Below are 19913 nucleotides of genomic sequence, written 5' to 3'. Positions count from 1 at the left end.
CACCGTGATTAGCCTTTGCTGAGGGGCCACATGAAGAGCTTTGGCAGTTGTTGTTACATAATCATCGACGTGGGTTAGATTTTTAAAATGAAAAGCTATAAACATGTTGGTAGCTTGGGTCCAGTTTTCCCCTGGTGTAATGTCACGGAAACCACAGGAATTATGTCAGGGAGCAGTTTGGCATCCTGTGTCTATGGCATTGCTTAAGCGGAATATAATTACACCCCGTACTGCTGCGCCTTTTGGCTCCCCTGCCGTAAGCTGCTTCCACAGTCCTGTCCTACTTGTCTGGCAGCTGTTACCAGATCTGTTCATTACTGAAAAAAGGCCCCACCCCTGGTTATTTCATGTTAGCTCCTGTCTAAGCTTCAAACTGCAAAAGGGAATGTGTCTTGATGCTGGAGCCGACAAATATCTGCCAAATGACGAGGCCCCTCCATCAACGGGCTCGTAACGAGAGTGGTGGAGCAATTGGTATTATTGGGATCAATGGACTTACTTTAACAAAAACTGAGGCTGGCCCTTTAAGAATGAGGTATTGAAACAAGAAATCATTGAATGAGGAGCTTCCCGAAAGCGTGATTCTGCTCCCGCAAAGTACAGCAGGAGCTCACGCAGAACGGCTGAAAATTGGGGGCCTCATCCACCCCTGCCCTAACCCCTGTGGCTTCAGTAAAGTAACTCCAGGTGTTTCTCCATGGCCAGTGCAGCTCTGAATTGACCCCAGTGGCTAAAGCCATAACTGAGCCCACAGCTGGAGTCCTTCATCCAGGGTCCATGTAGCTTGAATCCAGAGCAGGGCCACAGTCCCTGCCCAGAACAGAAAGGAGTTCTGGCAGGTAAGGGCACAGGGGAGCCTTCCACTGAGTGAGCCAATCGGATTGGTGCTGGGCTGGGCTCAGTTGGAGGCCAGACATTTGGTCACTGTCAGGTTGAGGACTGTGTCACCAGCCTTGTCTCTCTGTGCTGGCACATTGCCCACACTACTGTGGTTCGTCAGTACTCTTGGCTCGATCAGTTCAATGGAGCCAGTTTCCCTGGTTGCTGGTTCCTGGCAAGCAAGAGAGTTAGGTCACATTGAGAGGATTGGGCGGTAGAGCAGATCAGATCTTTCTCCATCCTATGGTCCTACATCCCTGCCATCAGCATGCCACCTATCCAGCACAGAGCTCGCCAGCAACATATCCGGAGCCCAGATACCACAATGATGAGTGTGCTAGAGGTAGATTAGATTAGAGAGTAAAACCCTAGGAAAATGGCTAGTCAATCAGGTGGTGCACATACTGGATCTGGGAATTACAGTGGTTAGCATTCTACGAGTTAAGCTAATGATCACCAATGAGGTTAGTATGCTACACTAATTGTAGGATACAAAATTCAGACCAAGACCCAGATTCTGAACAGCTCTAGGTTTGTAGGGTTGTTTGGAGCTAGGGTTATGGTTCAACCCCCAATATGGAGACAGTGTCCCGCTGCAAAAATCACACCTGAGTTTGGATTTTGAACAGCTGCAATATTCAGGGGTGTTTGTTTTGGTTTGGTTTGATCTGATCTCTACTGTAGCGTGGTCAAAAGGACGAGCAATTCTGGTAAATAAAATGTGACCCAGTTTCACAATAATTGTCATTAACTTCTCCCCCTCCCTCATTTTTCAATGAGCTGGTCAAAAGTTTTCAAATTTCAACCCCCCCTCTCATCCCCATCCCTCCCACCCCCCCAAAAAGGGAGGTGGGAGAGGAAATGTTCTTGGAAAATTATCTTTTTTTGACCAGTTCTAGTTATCAGCAACCAAATGACAGTTTGAATTGTCCAGTGTTGCTACAGTGTGTTGCATTTGTCAAGGTGTGGGTCTTTTGGAGGCAAGTAGTGTGGTGATATTTTTCTCTGCTTGGCTAGACAAAAGATTAGGAGAGGAACAGAGTGTGCTACAACTTTATCAGATTTCTAAGCTGCTTAAAAGCATGCCTGAACGTGAAGGGGTGGTGAACTAGGCATTCCGGACATCAAGTTCCAGGGAAGGAGAAACCCCAGCAGAACAACCGGAGTTTGCCTGAGCATAGGAAGCCAGTGAAAATGCCACCCTGCTGTAACTAACAGAGATTAAACTGTTTCAGAAACTAGGTGATGCTGTCATAGCTCCCGATTGTCCCTCATTTGTGACCCAGATTTCGTTCCCACACCTGGCGGCATCTCACTTTTATTATGCTAAGGCATTTGCATCAGGAAGGGAAAAAAGGCTTCCAGACAATGCTATTTATGCTGCTAGTCTGACCTCTTTTAAATGTATTGGGCCTAACCCAGATTTTATTGCCAGTGGTGTATGTACCTCTGTTGGATTCAGTGAAGTTACTCCTGATGTACACCCAGTAGGTGAGGTCAGATTGAGACCTAGTAACATTCTTTCTTAAGGTTCTTATTATGGGATGTTTGTCTCCTCGGCTGCCCCATATTTGCTGGGTCTCAGATGACTTTGAGGGTTGAATGTTGTCTTGGGAAACGTTTGGTTTAGAGCTCAGAAAGTTAGGTTCATTTCATTTTCAGGAGAGAATGTGCCTCTGGATAAGAATCTTAGAGGTAACAACCAGCTTGTTCATTTAGATCTAGAAACTGTTTACATAGGGGTCTGTCCAGAGAGTTCCTGGGGTGGAGCGGAGGGATACCCCATGGATCTTTCAACTCTGAAAGATCCGATGGAAGTTTAAAGTTGTAATGGGCTGGCCAGGCCTTGCCTGGGTCTGCTTCTGGTTTAGACCGTTTGGGTTAGAACTACGGTTCAGATGCGATGGCGTCAACATCTCATCTGCTGTACTTGCAAATTTTCAGTTCAAAACTGATGAGCTCTCATTAGATCAGCCTTACTTGTGAGATTTCCACTAGCTTGAGTTGGAAAGCAGGTTGCTTCTGCTTTGGGATATTGCTGCAATCAAATAGGGTGTCTTTGGTTCCAGGAATTCAAATCCACCCCATTTCTTCCCACCCTCTGAAATTGTGTGGGGAGGGGAAGTGGGTTGGATTTGGGGTCTCGTTTGGACCCATTGCCAATGCCAGTTTAAATCCTGTGCCAGTTTAAAGTGACAGCAAGTCATCGCTATCTGACGTATGTTCTTTGGAAACCTTCTTAAAATGAATAGATGGGGTCGGTCCATTTCCGAAGGGGAACCCTACATCAAAATAAAAATAATAGGCAATTCTGCAAAGATTACCCAAAACATTGCAGCAGCACAAAGGTAAACTGGGGTGCTTTGGCCATTACTAGCAAATGTGTTAGTACTTTATACATAATATATACACCTACATATAGATGTGGTCACACACACACACACACACACACACACACACACACACACACACACACACACACACACACACACACACAGGAGGTATCTATATCACAGATAGCACTGTTATCAGTAACTGTCCTTTGTAGTCTCACCGAGAGATTCGGGATTGAATGGGCAGCATCAACTACCCCTCGCTTCTTTCCTAGTCTGCACTTAGATGAGACAGTGAGGGTAGGGTGACCAGACAGCAAGTGTGAAGAATCGGGACAGGGAGTGGGGGGTAATAGGAGCCTGTATAAGAAAAAGACCCACAAATCAGGACTGTCCCTATAACATCGGGACAGCTGGTCACCCTAAGTGAGGGGGAAGGCTCCCCTGCCATTTTCCTTGTTCTCTCTGGTCTGTGTATAAACACAAGACTTCGTGGACTCTGTGAATGTTAATCCAGCACCTTTTGCCAGCATTTAATTCACAGGGAAAATATTAAGAGAGGAAATTGAACTCTGCTTCCTAAAGTGAATTATAGAAGGAAAGGGTGCGACTAACAGGACCCCCCGGAGCAGTTTGGGAAGAGCGTTGCTGTTGAGGTTGGATACTGAATCACGTTCCCAGCAGGTGCCTCTTCTGACTTGCTCTTGACCCCACAAACTGGGCTGCTCACCTCCCCCCAATGTTGTGTTTGACTGGCTGGCTGCATTCTGCCCTTCCCACAAGAGCTTTTGTGCATGTTCATTAGCAAACGCCTCGGTGGTCTGAGTAAACATACACGGCCACCCATTCTGAGACTAAAACAATGATATAGAGACTGAGCCGCAAAGAGTTGTTAGTCTTTCATCATCTTCAGTGCTCTTAAGGGGAAAATGCACATTTGTGCGAAGGAGCCTTTCATAGAGCTGGTTTAAAATGCCTATTATTTTGCAGAGGAAATTTCAAAAATGTTGTGTTTGTTTAGTTTTCATCAGAATTGCCCATGGAATGGTATTAGGGTTTTCAACAAAAAAGCTGATTTTTTTCAGTGTTTGTAAATTGTTTGTTTTAAAACATGTTGGGTTTTGCTAAATGATTTTCAGCTTTTGCTGTCCTCATTTTGCAAGATTTCTCCATAACCATTGTTTTTCTCCTACAATTTTTTTTTTATTTTTCATGAAAAAATATTTTGACCCATTCCGAGCCTTCTCCTGGACATCACCCTCCTCCCCTTCAAAATGAAATGAGATCAGATGCTGCTTCACCTAATCTTTGATTTGTGACCATTCCAAAAGGAATACTTCATGGATGGTCTTTTGGTTAAGGCATGGAACTGGGTTTCAGGAGGTCTTGATACAATTCCCAACTCACCTGAGAGACCTTGTGCAAGTCACTTAATCTCTTTATGCCTCAGTTTCCCCATATGTAACAATCTATCTATTAGCCTTAGGGTTTTATAGTGCTGCCTATCACTATGTGCCTTCCCTGTAAGATCAATAGCAACAGCAAAGTCCCTCATGGACTTCCTGACATCCCAGTCAGTTCTTCCTTTTCATGGTCAAAATCTACTTGAGTAGGGGGGTTAGATTTTGTTAATTTCCTTTTTGTGTGTGTGTGTGTGGTTGGTAGTAGTTTTGAGGTGGAAGGGGGGTGAATGTTGTGAGTATCACTCTTACAGTGGAAAGGCTTTTTTGAAGAGGAAGGTTTTGAAACATCATCTAAAGAGGGTCAGAAACTCTGGATTCTTTTGATCTCCTCTGGAAGTTTGTTCACTTACTGGATGGAGAATGCTGTGTCTGCAGCTCTCATATGCTTTGTGCCGGGCCCTGAGATCTGCGTGGTCCCAGAAAGCACAGCTGTCATGGTGGTTCTGAGATCCTAATTGTATCTAGTGTCTTCCACCCTTTGCATGTTGCTCATCTTCTGACACACTTGGCGTGTATTGTGCCTATACCTATGCTTGTACAGCACCAAGCGCGACTGAACCGCAGGCAGTGACATCATATCAATAGTGCTGAAAAAAGTGCATGTAACGTGCTTGAAGATCCACAGATGGAAAGCTCTCTAGAAGGGTAACAGTCAGTGGAGCAATCCTCTGAGCGTTATAGATGCAGCCAAGCCATGTTCGTTTGACTACCCAATTGGATAATAGCAGCAGAAGGAAGGCTAAAATCTGAAATCTAGAAAGGCAGCGAATTGATAAACAAGGAGTGGGTCAGCCGGACTGGATAAAATATTTGAGGAAGCAGCTTGAATCTTTGCCAAAATCTCAGTCTAAACATTGTTTAAAATTGTTTATTATTGTACCTTTTAACCTGATCCTCAGCTGCCACCATCCATTAATTGGTGGCCCAGCCTCACTTTGAGCGATCACTGGCATGTCATTATAAAAATCAACAAAAACCCTTAATTTCTGTAGGTCCCAAACCAACTTAGCAGTGCACCCATGTGAGCCCTTTTCAAAGCCTGTGTGAATGGTTCGGCTTTGTTTGCATTGGGAGGTACAAGGCATCCACCCTTCATTTATTTAATTACTCAGTGCTGCGGGGATTGATCGGGAAAAGAAACACATGTTTGGAATGTGAAGGCCAAGAGCTAACAATAACAAACAAGTTATGCTGGCTCTGTTACATTTTGAACCTACCTACCCAGAGTGTCCTTTTAATTAATGGTTTTAATTCCATCTTAAATGATTCACGCACCTTGTGCAAAGCAGGGCTTCTGCCTGAAACAACGTTAAGCTGCTACTGGCTTGGGCTGCCAACTTGCCAGATCACAAAATTGGCCAGTACTTGGAGTAGTGGCCTCCAAAGAAATCCCTGTTAGTGGATGACGTTGTGTTGGTAATTCAGTAGGCCAGAGGTGTGAGTGTGCTAGTCACTGCCGCTGGAGATGCCATCTTTCCAATAAAACACAAAGTCAAGGTCTTGACCACCTCTGGTCATTAAAGTACCGATAGCACTTTTGAAAGAGGAGAGAGAGCCTTATCCTAGACAAATGGCAGGTTACATAACGCCAATCTAGCTACCTAATTTCTCCCTTCCATTTCTGAACAGAAGTGTGGCTGGTATTGCCGAGTACAGGCAAAGGATGAGAGAAAGGATGGTCCACTAGTTAGTGCACTCACCTAGGCTCTGGGAGATGCAGGTTCAGCTCCTACTCTCCCACAGATATTTTCTGTGATCCTGACAAGTCACTTCCTCTCTCCTTGTACAATGGGATAACAGCACTTCCCTGCCTCACAGGGGTGTTGCCACGAGAACACATTAAAGATTGTGAGGTGCTCAGAAACTGTGGTGATGGGGGCCAGGTAAGTACCTTAGCTAGATGCTGCTGCACATCAGCAAATATGAAAAATGTCTAAAGTGTTTATAAAATCCATTTAATCTAATCTGGGTCCACAAACACTAAAATGCCTTGTTCATAATTGTATGGTTGCTGCATGTCATCACTGAAGGGCAGAGTTAAGGTTGTTAACTAGAGATGACATTTACATACAAACTTCACACAAGGATGCGGTGAGGATCTATTAGCATTTTGTTTGTTACAAGGATATCTCATGCTTCTGACAAAGTGGGTATTCACCCATGAAAGCTTATGCTCCATTACATCTGTTAGTCTATACGGTGCCACAGGATTCTTTGTCGCTTTTTACAGATCCAGACTAACATGGCTACCCCTGTGATACTTAAGGATATTAAAGTCGCTCATCATAACACTCTTCAACTCACCCCCTTCCTGTGTCAGTAGGGGCAGGGCTGACATTGCATGCTGGCCTTCTACTTATCTTGGCTACACAAGAGAGAAAAATCTGGTGCCATAAACCCCAGCAGTTTTATCAAAGTTTTTCTCTCTCTAACTGGGAATTAGGAAGTGAGGGGTGGAGGAGCAGGGCTGGTTCTGCTTTTTGTTAAAATTTACATTCCTGTGTCTTTGACAGATGTCAGAATGAATTCTTGGGTCTGGCAAACTGTAGGTTCCTAGGCCACTTCCACACCTACCAGTGTTCATGGGTTTTTTGATCACGTCATGAATGGGCTACTTTTTTCTCAAAGAGGAACAGCGAATGGTGGCAATCAGCACATCCATCAATGACGCGACCTTCTGAAATGTGCTTTGCTTTTTGCACCAGATTCATCAGCATCAGCATCAGCAGTTATTATTTCTATATCCTTTTCTTCACAGCAGTGCCACTCTGTGCTAGGTACTTTACAGCCATTCCCTCCCTGAGAAGCTCATAATTTAGAGACAGTCATAGCAACATAGGAATTGCCCTCTGCGTCAGACCAAGGGGGCATCTGCTTCTGTCTCCTATCACTAACAGGGCTAGCACCCGAGGCTTCAGGGGAAGATGCAAGAAACCCTGCAGTGGGTAGTGATGAAATAATCTGCCCCTAGGGAATGTTTCCTCCTGACTCCCATTCGTCAAAGGCTGGCTTGTACCCTGAAGCATGATGGTTTAGCTACATTAGTCTTGTTTTAACCCTTTCTGTTGTAACTATGGATATTCTAATTATCCAGATAAATGTCCACTCATTTTTTTAACCCTGCTCAGCTATTGGCCTCCATTATATCCTATAGCAATGAGTTCCACAGGTTAATTGTGCATCATCTGAAAAAGCATTTCCATCAAAGACTTTTGGGAAAGAGGGACAGCAACAGGCAACTTTGATGCAAGATCACTTGATTTGTGCATGCAACAGGGCAGAAGTGGGTCTTCAAGAGGGGCTTGAGTATGGCCAGGGAAGGGGCCTGGTGGATGAGCTCAGGGAGGTTCTATCAAGCACAGGGGACCATGGGCAGGAAGGCACAGAGATGATTGTGTGAGTGGCTGACAAATGGCTGGATAAAGTTGGGAACATTGGCAGAGTGGGGTGGGGTGGGGGAAATGCAAATTTCGGCAAAGGAGAATAAGCGTAATGATGACTTTGAAATGCTTCCTCTGAGATCTGGGCTGAGAGGAAACAAGAGAACAGCTAATATTGTCAAGGAGTGTTTAGAGCCACCTTGAGCTGTGGTTGGTTACACTAGTTACACAGAACAAAGGTTCAGAGATTCACAGAGTTTAAAATGAGTCGGGATCATTAGAGCATCTAATCTCATCTCCTGTATATCACAGGCCATTAAATTTCACCCAGTTACCTCTGTATTAAGCCCAGTAACTTGTATTTGGCTAAACCATCTCTTACAAACAGGCCTCCAGTCTGGATTTAAAGGCTTTAAGAGATGGGGACTCTGCCTTTTCCCGTGGGAGTTTATTCCAATGGTTAATCACCCACACGGTTAAACACGTGTACCTTTCTTCTCATTTGGATTTGTCTGGATTGAATTTCTGGCTAATGGTTCTTGTTCTGCCTGTCTCTGCTAGATTAAAGAGCCCATTAGTACCTGGAGTTTTCTCCCCATAAAGGTGCTTGTACCCTGTCATCAAGTCACCTCTCAGTCCTCTTTTTGATAAGCTAAACAGATTGAGGTTTTTTTGTGGCTCTTATCTGCACCGTCTCCAATTTTTCAGCATCCTTTTCAAAATGTGGGTATCAGAACTGGATGCAGGATTCCAGCTGTCATAAGTAGTTAGTTAAGGGTTAAGGTCTACCTGTAAAGGGTTAACACCACAGAACACCTGAGGACCAAGTGAAAAACAGAGAAGAGGAAATCCAGAAGAGAAAAACTAGAGTCTCTGTGTCTTCTGGTCTCTGTGTTCTGTTCTGAGTTCTTAGTTCTAACTCACAACGCCTAGTCTGTCTGCTCTTCTTTCTTTTCTTCTTTCTTCTTTCTTAATTATTTTATAGAACTTATTAAGAAGATAATTTCATATCTGTGTCTAATTGTGTGCCTGTGTCCTGTGTGTTATTATTATTTTGATTATAATTTTTTTACTATGAAAAGTACTGAGAGAGGGAAAGGGAAATTCTCCAGGATTAATGAGATTAGACTATGAATGTCTATCTTCTATTTCATAGAGATTTTTTTTTTTTTCTCTTTTTTTTTCTTTTAATTTACTCTTTAAGTTCAGGAGTTCCTTTAAGTTCTTTACCTGTGGAAGGGGAAGGAAGTTAGGCGCCACTCTGTGAGAGAAGAGAGTTGAGAGAAGCAGAGAGAGAGAGAGAGGGGGGGGGGGCTGCCTGTGTGTGTGTGTGTAGAGATTTGAGGGGAATCTGGGAGGGGGGGGGAGGGGGGGGGGGCACAGGCGCGTCAGACACGTGACTGTGACTGGTGGGCAGAGAGAAGAAATACCTAAGGGGGGGGGGGGGGGGGAATATGCGGTCCCCCCCACCTTTGAACCCACAAGCTCAAAGTGGGGGTGAGATCCCATGACACCAGCAATGGCAGATACAGAGGTAAAGTCCTACCCCTACACCCCTGTTTGTACATTCAAGTGCTAAAGAAGAGACAGCCCTGCCAGGTGTCCGTCAAAGGTAGACAAGGTCTGCCCACAATAGTCTACGTGCTGCCTAGGGTCTGATCACCCTGCGTGCTCTCACACCCAGATCCCTCCAGTTTGAGCAATGATTCTTTACACAGGCGAACAGCGATCTCTGTTGCATCAGTAAGAAACAAAAACAAAATACCGCAAAAGCAGGGATTTTTTTTGTGCTTTTACGATATAGGGAGTGTGGGCTAATGGTTAGAGTGTGGGACCAGTGATCAGGTTTCCTGGAGTCCATTTCTAGCTCTGGGCGGGAGTGTGATCTGACATGGAAGCCAGAACTCTAGGATTCTGTTCCCAGCTCTGGTAGTTAGCATGGTGCAGTGGCTGGAAGATGTGGGAGCCAGGACTTGTGGGTCTATTTCCAGCTCTGGAAGGGGCTGTTGTCTAGTGGTTAAAGCAAGGGGGTGTGTATTCAGGGTGCCTGGATTTAGTGGTTCTGACACTGACGCTCTGTCAGTTCCCTTGCCCAAGTCACTTCCCTTTCTGTGCCTTTAGTTCCACCTCTGTAAAATGGGGATAATAATAATCTGAACCTGCTTCCCAGGGCTCCTGTGTTGAGATCCCAATGGAGCAGGGTAAACAAGCAGCTTTGCTTCTCTTTCCATGCGTTCTGACTGCCCGGTTCTAACTGGCCAGCCGCTGCCTGGGCAGAAGAACTGCCGAATGTGTGCAGAAGGCACCGTGGGCTCTGCAAGTCTGTGGAGCTGGAAAAGGCAACAATTAAAAATGAGGCATCCAGCTTCTTCCACTGGAAAAACAAACACCCCCTTGCTGGGGGCTTTGACAGCAGAAGCAGTCTGGATCTAATCACGCCACCTTTATGACTCATTCATCGTGGGTGCAGCTCCACTGTGGTGAAAGGGGTCACACAAAGCACGTGTTTGGCTCTGGCTAGCCACCCTCACTGGGAACTGTTTTTAAGGCGGAAGCTCTTAAAGCAGCAAATGACTAAGGCACACAGGTAAATGATCATTGGCAGCTGAGGTTAGGTGAGCCTGGCCAGCTGGGGGGATGTTTCACCTGCTTTTCCAGGGCATGTGGTCAGAGAGGTGGATCGTCAAGGTCCCATTTCTATCCCCCAAAGACGGAGTGAATGCAGCATCCCTTGTGATAAGGATTTTAGTTACTGCTTTGTTTTACTTTTGGCTGAGTCCGTTTTCACGGGCTCCCCCGTTGCTGTCCTAGTGGGGGAGCTGGCTATGAGGACACCATCAGAGTGACCTCTGCATCAGGCTGAGAGTTCACACCGTCTCCCACCTGCCCCGGGCTGCTGGGGGTGGGACCCCAAATTAAAAACAAACCCCTTTAGAACAGGGTGGCCAACCTGAGCCTGAGGAGGAGCCAGAATTTACCAATGGACATTGCCAAAGAGCTGAGTAATACGTCAGCAGCCGCCCCCATTAACTCCCCCCCACCTCCACTCCAGCTCCCAGCGCCTCCTGCCCACTGATCAGCGCCTCCACCTCCCTCCCACACCTCCCGATCAGCTGTTTTGTGGTGTGCAGGAGGCTCTGGGATGGAGGGGGGGAAGCGAGGGCCTGGCAGGCTCAGGGGAGGGGGCAGGAAGGGGGTGGAGTGGGGGCAGGGCCTGTGGCAGAGCCAGGGGTTGAGCAGTGAGCCCCCACCGCCCGGCACACTGGAAAGTTGGTGCCTGTAGCTCCAGCCCCAGAGTTGGTGCCTATACAAGGAGCCGCATATTAACTTCTGAGGAGCCGCATGTGGCTCCGGAGCCAGAGGCTGGTCACCCCGTCTTAACCCTTCCCTCCGCAGGAGATGACCCCACAACATAGGCCTGCAGGAACCGCACGTTAGGGAGGCTCTTATCACTGGCTGCCCCAAGGATGCTGCCCCTCCCTCCCCCAGAGCAGCAGGAAGCAGAAACTGGGGGCAGCTCAGAGGATGGGTGTGCGGCACCTGAGCAGGTGGTGACAGAAGCGGAGAGCGGTTGCTGGCCAGGAAGGAATGGTGAATATAGACGATAGTGGCTTTCCTTTCCTTTTAGTAGATTTAAAATAAAATAATAATAAATAATAATAATAACAACAGCAGCATTAGCGCTTCACTACCGCTTTTCATCCAGAGAACTCAAGACACTTTATAAAGGCCTGTGTAACACAGCGGGTCAGGCTAGCGATGGTCCCTTCTGCCCTTGGAATCTGACTCGAGAGCATTATGAGCCGCCTGTTACAGGCAGGTAAACAGAGGCGCCAGGAGGTGAATTGACTTGCCATGGTCACCCATGGAGGTGGAGCCAAGCTCTCCTGATGCTAGTCTAGTGCCCTATCCACCAGTCCATGTTGCCTCCCGGTTCAGGGCTGGTGAAAAGTCTGCACTCGATGTCCCTGGACGCTGAAGCCTTCATCATCTACAGGGCAGGAGCAGCCCCTGTAGCTCGTCCAGCGTGCCCATGACCTGTCTTGGGGAGCGTGGTCTCTGTGCCCAGTTTGTCCTTGGCCTTCTGGCTGAGATTGCCTGCAGAGGGACCCATCAGGGCCTGCTGTGATGGGGTAGTTTTCAGTTCTGGCAGGGGAACGTTGTTCATTTCTTATACCAGTGGTGCTGTTTTCTTCTCTCCTTCATTGTCCCCAGAGAAAAGCTAATTATGTATCCTTGGGAGGTGCCGGAGAAAAAGAGTTACAAGTAAATCAGTGTAGCAGCAGCATCAATGCAGCACAACCGGACACGTGCCACTAAATCACGTAATGTGGCACGACAGCCTCCAGAACCAAGCCACATCCAGCTGGCTGCCTTGACGTGAGAGCAGAGTGACTGAACGTAGACACGGCAATGTTCTTACTGCGCGTTCCTTCTATAATCACATCGGACATACACACCGTGCCTTTCAACTCAGAGTATGCTAGAACCCTTTGCAAATTAGGGGCCAAATCTGGCAGCCTTTTATTTAATCCTTTACCAGGCAAAACTCCTGCCCAGGAGTTATATACAGGAATAGTTTACCCATCACTTAAATGCAGGCTAAGTTCTGAATCATTTGGGTTGGAAGGGATCATATTAGATACAGGCAGATGGACCTGATGCTCCAGAGGAATTGTTCCTGAAGGAGCACATAGGAAAAAGCAGGGGTAGTAGTGGCAGATATTTCAGTACTCTTAGAAATGAAGGTAGCATTGTGCAGTCACAACCCTCAGATCTTCTGTGGGAATTATGGGCAAGGCAGAAGGCAACATATGGCAGGAAGACAAGCTCCTAGCAACGTTCATGTTCTAGCTATGGATGATATGGATGCCAAGTAGACTGCAGGGCCTGAGAGTACAGGCTTGAGGAATTAAGAAATAAACTAAATAATATCTGGAGTGCAGGTAGATCCTTGGAAGTGTGGTTTGTGCTACATTCAGAACGGGGTGCAGGGATAGCTTAGAAAAGCCAAGCCTGATTACCCCACCGGTTGTCTGTGCACACCTCCTGCTGAAGTAATTGGTAGCTGCATGCGTGCAATGAAATTCCTTAAAGACAAGTGCAAAGTACTGCATTTAGGAAGGAAAATGAAATGCACAACTACACAATGGGAACTAACTGGCTAGGTGGTTGTACTGCTGAAAAAGAGGATGTGGGCATCATAGTGGATCACAGGTTGAATGAGCCCGAAATGTGATGCATTTGCAAAAAGAGCTAATTTTGCATGCTGGGGTGAATTAACAGGAGTGTTGTATGTAAGACACAGGAGGAAATTGTCCCGTTTTACTCGACACTGGTGAGACCTCAGCTGGAGTATTGTGTCCCGTTCTGGGTGCCACACTTTAGGAAAGGTGTGGACAATTTGGAGAGTCCAGAGGAGAGCAACAAACTGGGCACGTTGAGTCTTGAGAAAAGCAGACTGAGGGGGGAACCTGAGAAAAGTCTTCAAATATGTGAAGAGCTGTTCTAAAGAGGACAATGATCAATTGTTCTCCATGCCCATTGAAGGTAGGAGAAGTAACGGGCTTACTCTGAAGCAAGGGAGATGTAGGTTAGACATGAGAGGAAGAACTTTCTAACTCTCAGGGTAGTTAAGCTCTGGAACAGGCTTCCAAGGGAAGCTGTGGAATTCCCATCACTGGAGGTTTTGAAAAACAGGATGAACAAGCACCTGTCAGGGATGGGTTTATTTGGTCCTGCCTCGGCACAAGAGGCTAATCTGGAAGACTCCTTGAGGTAACTTCCAGGTACGTTTCGATGATTCTATGAACTGATGCGATGACCAGGCCCCGGAATTTATGGCGGAAAAGCTAATGCAAATGGCAGGGTTATGAGAATGACGGTAAATCTTATAGCTATGGGGGACTCTGCAGATTCGATAGGCTACGAAAGCATGAAATGGGTGCTGACAAGGCTGATGGAGGAATTTAAACTAATGTAATGGAGGGATTGTTGGCAAATACAGGGACCCTTCTGAGGCAGGCAGCAGCTAACGTAAATGGATAAGGAATAAATAATGTAACCTAAGCTTTTGGGGTGGGGACCATATTTTTATTCTGTTTTTGTATAGCACCTCCCCAGTGGGGTCTTGGTCCATAAACCAGGCTTCTACGTCATACAGTCACACAAATAAGTAAATAATAAAAACACATAGAACATGAAAGAGAGAAAGAGCAACCTCAGGAAATAGAAATACTGTCTCAGACACAACAGTAAGAAGATTACACTGGCGATGCTATAGCTATGCTGTGTGAAGGTAAATAGAAGAAACACACAAAGAAAATAAGGGATCTAGAAATGTCTGGCTGCAGAGAGGATTTTAGTGATGTGTTTTTCAACCACACTTGGTGCAGACCAAAGAGGATACCCACAGTGGGCTACATATGGAGACGCACAGACCATTTTGCTGAGACTGAATTGAAGGAACAGGATGAAATGTCAAGAGAGGACTTACCCATATGGAAGTGAGCTAGCAAAGGAGGAAGTCTGGGTCCGGTGACAAAACCACTGTGGTTCAAAATCAAGAAGAATCCTAGAAGCTGCGCTTTTTGCAAACCACTTGATCCGAAAGAAGAAGGACAGAAAAGAAGACAAGCAGAAAGCAAATAGGTTTCTGATATGAAAAGAAGAGTAGCAAAAAAAATTTCAATGACAATAAATGGGCTTTAACTACAAACCACCAGTGAAATCAAAGGCCCCAACATGCTGCAGGAAGACATGAAATAGGGCAGGCTTCTCATAGAGTATCTGAAAGAGAGGAGCTGCAAAAGGGGCTGATCTGGATCGGGATGTGGCTGGAGGTGAAGTGGGTTAGGCAGGGAGTGTTTGAGCAAGAGTATCCTTATGTGTTATATTCGCAATTAGCTCTGTAACAAAGAGAGGACAATATCCAGGAACAGCAGCAAATTTTGAAAGAACCTAGGGAATGATGAGAAAAAAAAATCCTTGAAACTACTGAGTAAGAATCATGCATAAATAAATAAATGTGGATTTTATATTAAAAAAGATTTCTAGGTGTCCTACCAAACTACATCCCTCCTGACAGCTGACCCTCTCTCTCCAGGCCATCTCATTATACCGTCATATTTACAGGCAACCTTTCAATGCAGTAGATGTTGAAAGTACAAAGGTATTAGAAGAAGATATTGAAGCTTCTTGGCTTCTCTTTGGTACCCACTCCTTGCCAGAACTCTGGCCCTGAATTTGAGCTCCCATGGACTGTTTTGACTCAGATGTCACTCCATTGGCTTCCATGGCTTCCTCGTGTAACTCATTAAAAGGATTAAAAATTGGCTAACAGATAGGTCTCAAAATGTGTTCGTAAACGGGGAATCATCAACAAATGGGTTTATTTCCAGTGGGGTTCCTCAGGGATTGGTTCGCGGCCTAAACTATTTAACATTTTTATCAGTGACCTGAAAGAAAACACAAAATATCACTGATCAGATTTGCAGAGGACACAAAAATTGGGGGAGTGGTAAAAAATGAAGGGCACAGGTCACTACTACAGAATAACCTGGATCACTTGGTAGACTGGGTGCAGGCAAATAATATGCGTTTTAAAACAGCTAAATGTGAATGTATACATCTGGGAATGAAGAATGTAGGCCATGCTTAATATTGGGGTTCTCTCTCCTGGGCAACAGTGACTCTGAAAAAGATTTGGGGGCCATAGTGGATAATCAGCGGAACATGAGCTCCCAATGTGATGCTGTGACCAAAAGACCCAATGCCATCCTGGGATGCATGAACAGAAGAATCTCGAGTAGGAGCAGAGGTTTTTTATCTCTGTATTTGGCACTGCTGTGACTGCTGCTGGAATGCTGTCTCCAATTCTGGAGTCCACAATTCAAGAAGGATGTTGATAAATTGCAGAAGGTTCAGAGAAGAGTCACAAGAATGATTAAAGGATTAGAAAACATGTCTAAGGTGATGTCTACACTACACACCTTTTAGCGACACAGCCATGCCGCTAAAAGGCATGCAGTGTAGCTGCTGTTTGTTGGTGGGAGAGAGCTGTGTGTTTTTTTCACACCCCCAAACAACAAATTTTTGTCGTTCAGGTTCCAGTGTAGACAAAGCTTTTTAGTGATAGACGCAAGGAGCTGAATCTACTTAGCAAGATGAAGAGAAAGTAAAGCGGTGACTTGATTACATTTGGTAAGTGTCCATATTTAGCAGACAAAGGTATAACGAGATGCAATGGCTGGAAGCAGAAGCTAAACAAAGGCAGACATGAAAAAAGCCGTACATTTTTAATAGCAAGGGCACTTAACCACTGGGACAATTTACCAAGGGTCATGGTGGATTCTCCCACACTGATCATTTTGAAATTAAGCTGGGATGTTTTGCAAAAAGCCCTGCTCTAGGAATTATTTGGGGGCAGGTCTCTGGCCTATGTTATACATCAGGTCAGATGAGATGCTCATGATGGTCCCTTCTGGCCTTGGAATCTGTGAATCTATGCCCACCAATGTCAGTGAGAGGGGAATATAAACCTCTGAATCTCGATATTTATCTGAGCCAGAGTGTTCTGAAAACTCTGCTTACTTCAGGCTCTGTCATAAGCTTTCTAGTACTTCTAGTTTTGCCCTTGGCCAGCAATACCACAAGAAGCTCTTCTTTCCCCATTGTGCTAGCAGTTCTGCTTCAGGATCATGAGAGGAAGAGAAGAGTCATAGGGAAATGCTATTCAAACAATTAAATTAAGCTATTTTGAACCCCCAAAAAGATTCACTTCCAGTTTTTGGTGAAGTGTTTTCTCCTACATGGCTTGCCCAACCACAGCAATGATGGCATGTCTGGGAGAAGCACTGATGGGGAGGATTGCTACCCAGGTATCTAGCAAGAATTAAAAATAATCAAAATGTTTTATGTATTGCACTACGGCTAATGCTCTGTGGAATCCAACTGAAAAAGATCTGACATTGGTTCTGTGCAAACATTGACAAAAAGTAATTAACAGAGCTGGTCAAAATGGGGGGAAATGTCACAAATCTTCACATATATGTGTCGTTTCTTTTAACTGAACCTGGAAATTGCATTGGAGTTGGGCAAAGGTAGCACAGGGAACAAATTATGAGAAAAAAGTGGCCCCATTTTCTGTTGCCTGTGAACAGATCGTTAGTTTTATTAATGTGCTCATGGTTCAGTATGATTTAATGAATGTTTTACAGAAAATAATGGGCTACCAGTTAACTATTCCTCAGGATCATTGTTTCCAGTATGAATCACTCATAATTCACTCCGTTCTATGCGATAGGCCAGCTAAGTCACATGGTATTGCTTCTTCTGCCTGATTGGATGGCTGAAACTTCTTATGCACAGAAGGTGGCCTGGATTATTCACTTATGCAATGAACAATCTCACGAGTGTTCATTAACACCATTACGTGTGATACTTTCCCTGACTGTGAATTCTTGTGAACAGCAACCACCTCACGCCTAGTTTTACTGGTAGCAATAAAAAGGCTGTGAATCCTGTCAAAGGGAATTTGTGCCTCCTGACTGAATGAACGTTCATGATTTTTGGTTTCAGTGTTTGCCTGGTTCTACTTAACTCTCCATAGCATTTTCAGTGTTCTACCATTAGCTGACAGCATTCCCTTTCACGGTTTTTATGGAAGTTGAATATCTCAGCTGAGTCCCTTTGCCAAGTGTGAAACCTATTCAGTGTATTTACGTGTGTGAATCTAACGTTTCACACACACTGATATGACTATCACCAGGCAGATGAAGAGCCAGAGGAGGAGATGATGGTATCAACATGGAGAGTCTCTTACTTCTGATTTAGTTCCAGAGGCAAAGAGAACCAAAGATCTAACGATTTACAGAAAGCACCTCAACTTCTCCTAGCTGCTTGAAAAGTCGCCATCTAGCTTGGATTATAACTTAATATTTCATTTGGCAGTAAGGTTTGGTAAATGCCATAAACAACTATGGTGCCATGAGAACAATAAATAGTAAGTGGAAGTAGTTTCTCATCTAATGAGATCTGACACGTCCATCATGGGTATAACAACTCTGATATCAGTAAGACTGATTGTCAGCCAGTCTCCAGACTAGTAGCCAAAGTTACTATCTCCTACGCTGTACGGTCATACTTCACAAATGGTAGGGTTTCCCGGCAAGTTGCTTGTAGGTGGCACATACCCAGGGGGCTGAGATCCAAGGCGAAACCTTCCCTCATCATTCCACCCCAGCCCAAATCCCTTTGTCATGTCACTGAAAGTGTGGGGTGAGGAAAGACACATGGAAAATATGTCCAGATGTGACCTTTGTGTGTTTGTGGAGGGAATTATGGGGGCAAGGGGTGGAAGTTTCCTTTTGCATAGAAGGTGAGGAGGAATGGGAGATATGCCCCAGCTAAGATCCATGAGAAAGGAAAAGATGTCCTGATTTGACAGGGATCTCATGCCCACCTCTGCCACAACAGTGTAACTCCACTGGTTTCCATGGAGATACTCCCAATTTACACAGCTATGATATCATAATGTGGTCCTGAGAAAGGAGTTCATACTTCACTCTAGGTAGGTATCAGGCTGAGTAGCAAACATCACACAAAACTGTACAACCACTCCTAGCTGGGCATAGAGCTGCAGGATGGGCAGAATGGTTTGATCATGTGAAGTCATAGCAGGCAGAGAGGTCATGGCCGAATTCCCTCCTCTCCACTCTTGCAACACAATCCCACATCTTGTTGGAAGTGCACAGCCCTGCCTGGCCCTTTGTGCAAGCATCAACAAGTTCAGCCCGGTGTGCACATGGGAGATTTGTTTGCCGTTTTGCCAAGAACTTGGAGAGGCTCTTGTCCTCACAGGAAACTTCAGCAGAGCTTGAAAAGTCCTTGGAGGGGGAGAGAACATGGGAAAAAATTAATCTCAATGAAAGCCTTGACTAATTGACAGGCTGAAACCCTGGACCCCGAACTGTGCCAAGGAAACAGTCTGCTCCAGGCAGCTTAAGCTAGTTCAGCCAACAGCATGCCTGTCTGGTTTGCTTTGCCTGCGTTACACGTCCCTAATTAGCTTTATTCCCTTTGTTTCCTGCACTAAGCGAATAGTCAGGGAGAAGAAAGGGAGCACAGGAGACAGCTTCTCTACTGACAGCGAGGAACACAACACCGAGCACAGAGTTTGCCTCCCATTATATAGCCCTGAAAAAGTAAAGGGGAGAAAAATTAAATAAGCTCAGATTCTCCTGCTGCCTCTTAGTTTCCATGGTCTATTATGGCTAGAAAAACATCAGGACAGATTAATTAGGGCCAGTGACGCAGCCAGGGCGCCTGTTCTGGCCTTGAGCAGGAGCAGAAAGGGTTAACGTTGCTGCCTCTGGGAGGGCGTCTGACAGAGCAGGAGGAAAGACGGGGCTCCAAGCAGGGGCGGCTCTAGGAATTTGGCCACCCCAAGCAGGGCGGCACGCCGCAGGGGGCGCGCTGCCGGTCGCCGGTCCCGCGGCTCCGGGGGACCTCTTGCAGACATGCCTGCGGAGGGTGCGCTGGTCCCGCGGCTCCGGTGGACCTCCCGCAGGCATGACTGTGGAAGGTCCGCCGGAGCCGCCTGCTGCCCTCCTGGCAAAATGCCGCCCCAAGCGCGCGCTTGGCACGCTGGGGTCTGGAGCTGGCCCTGGCTCCAAGGAAACTCGGCGCCTGAGGAGTCCCAGAAGGAGAGAAGGCTGCGGCCATTTGCCGTCACCGCAGCCTTGGCCACGGATGGACTTTCCCGCACCAGAGATCGTAATGCCGGAGACCAAGTCCGCCAGCTCTGCTCTTATAGAAGAAGCAGATTAACCCAGTAAAAGCACAGCAAAGGGTGTGGA

The 19913-nt window shown here is 46.0% G+C and overlaps 1 long non-coding RNA gene across 1 annotated transcript; it reads right to left on the bottom strand.

The window, feature by feature from the left end:
- Window positions 1-531: 531 nt before the first annotated feature.
- On the bottom strand, window positions 532-6459 carry LOC120371315. The gene is made up of 2 exons (XR_005584268.1): window positions 6376-6459; window positions 532-1051 (listed from the first exon to the last, which is right to left on the bottom strand). It is a non-coding gene; the product is annotated as an uncharacterized LOC120371315 (long non-coding RNA).
- Window positions 6460-19913: the final 13454 nt, after the last annotated feature.

The sequence above is a fragment of the Mauremys reevesii genome, linkage group 9 (genome assembly GCF_016161935.1).
Source record: "Mauremys reevesii isolate NIE-2019 linkage group 9, ASM1616193v1, whole genome shotgun sequence".
In the NCBI taxonomy this organism is placed as follows: Eukaryota; Metazoa; Chordata; order Testudines; family Geoemydidae; genus Mauremys; species Mauremys reevesii.
Note: the sequence above shows the minus strand (reverse complement) of the source record. Positions and strands in the feature narration are given on the sequence as shown.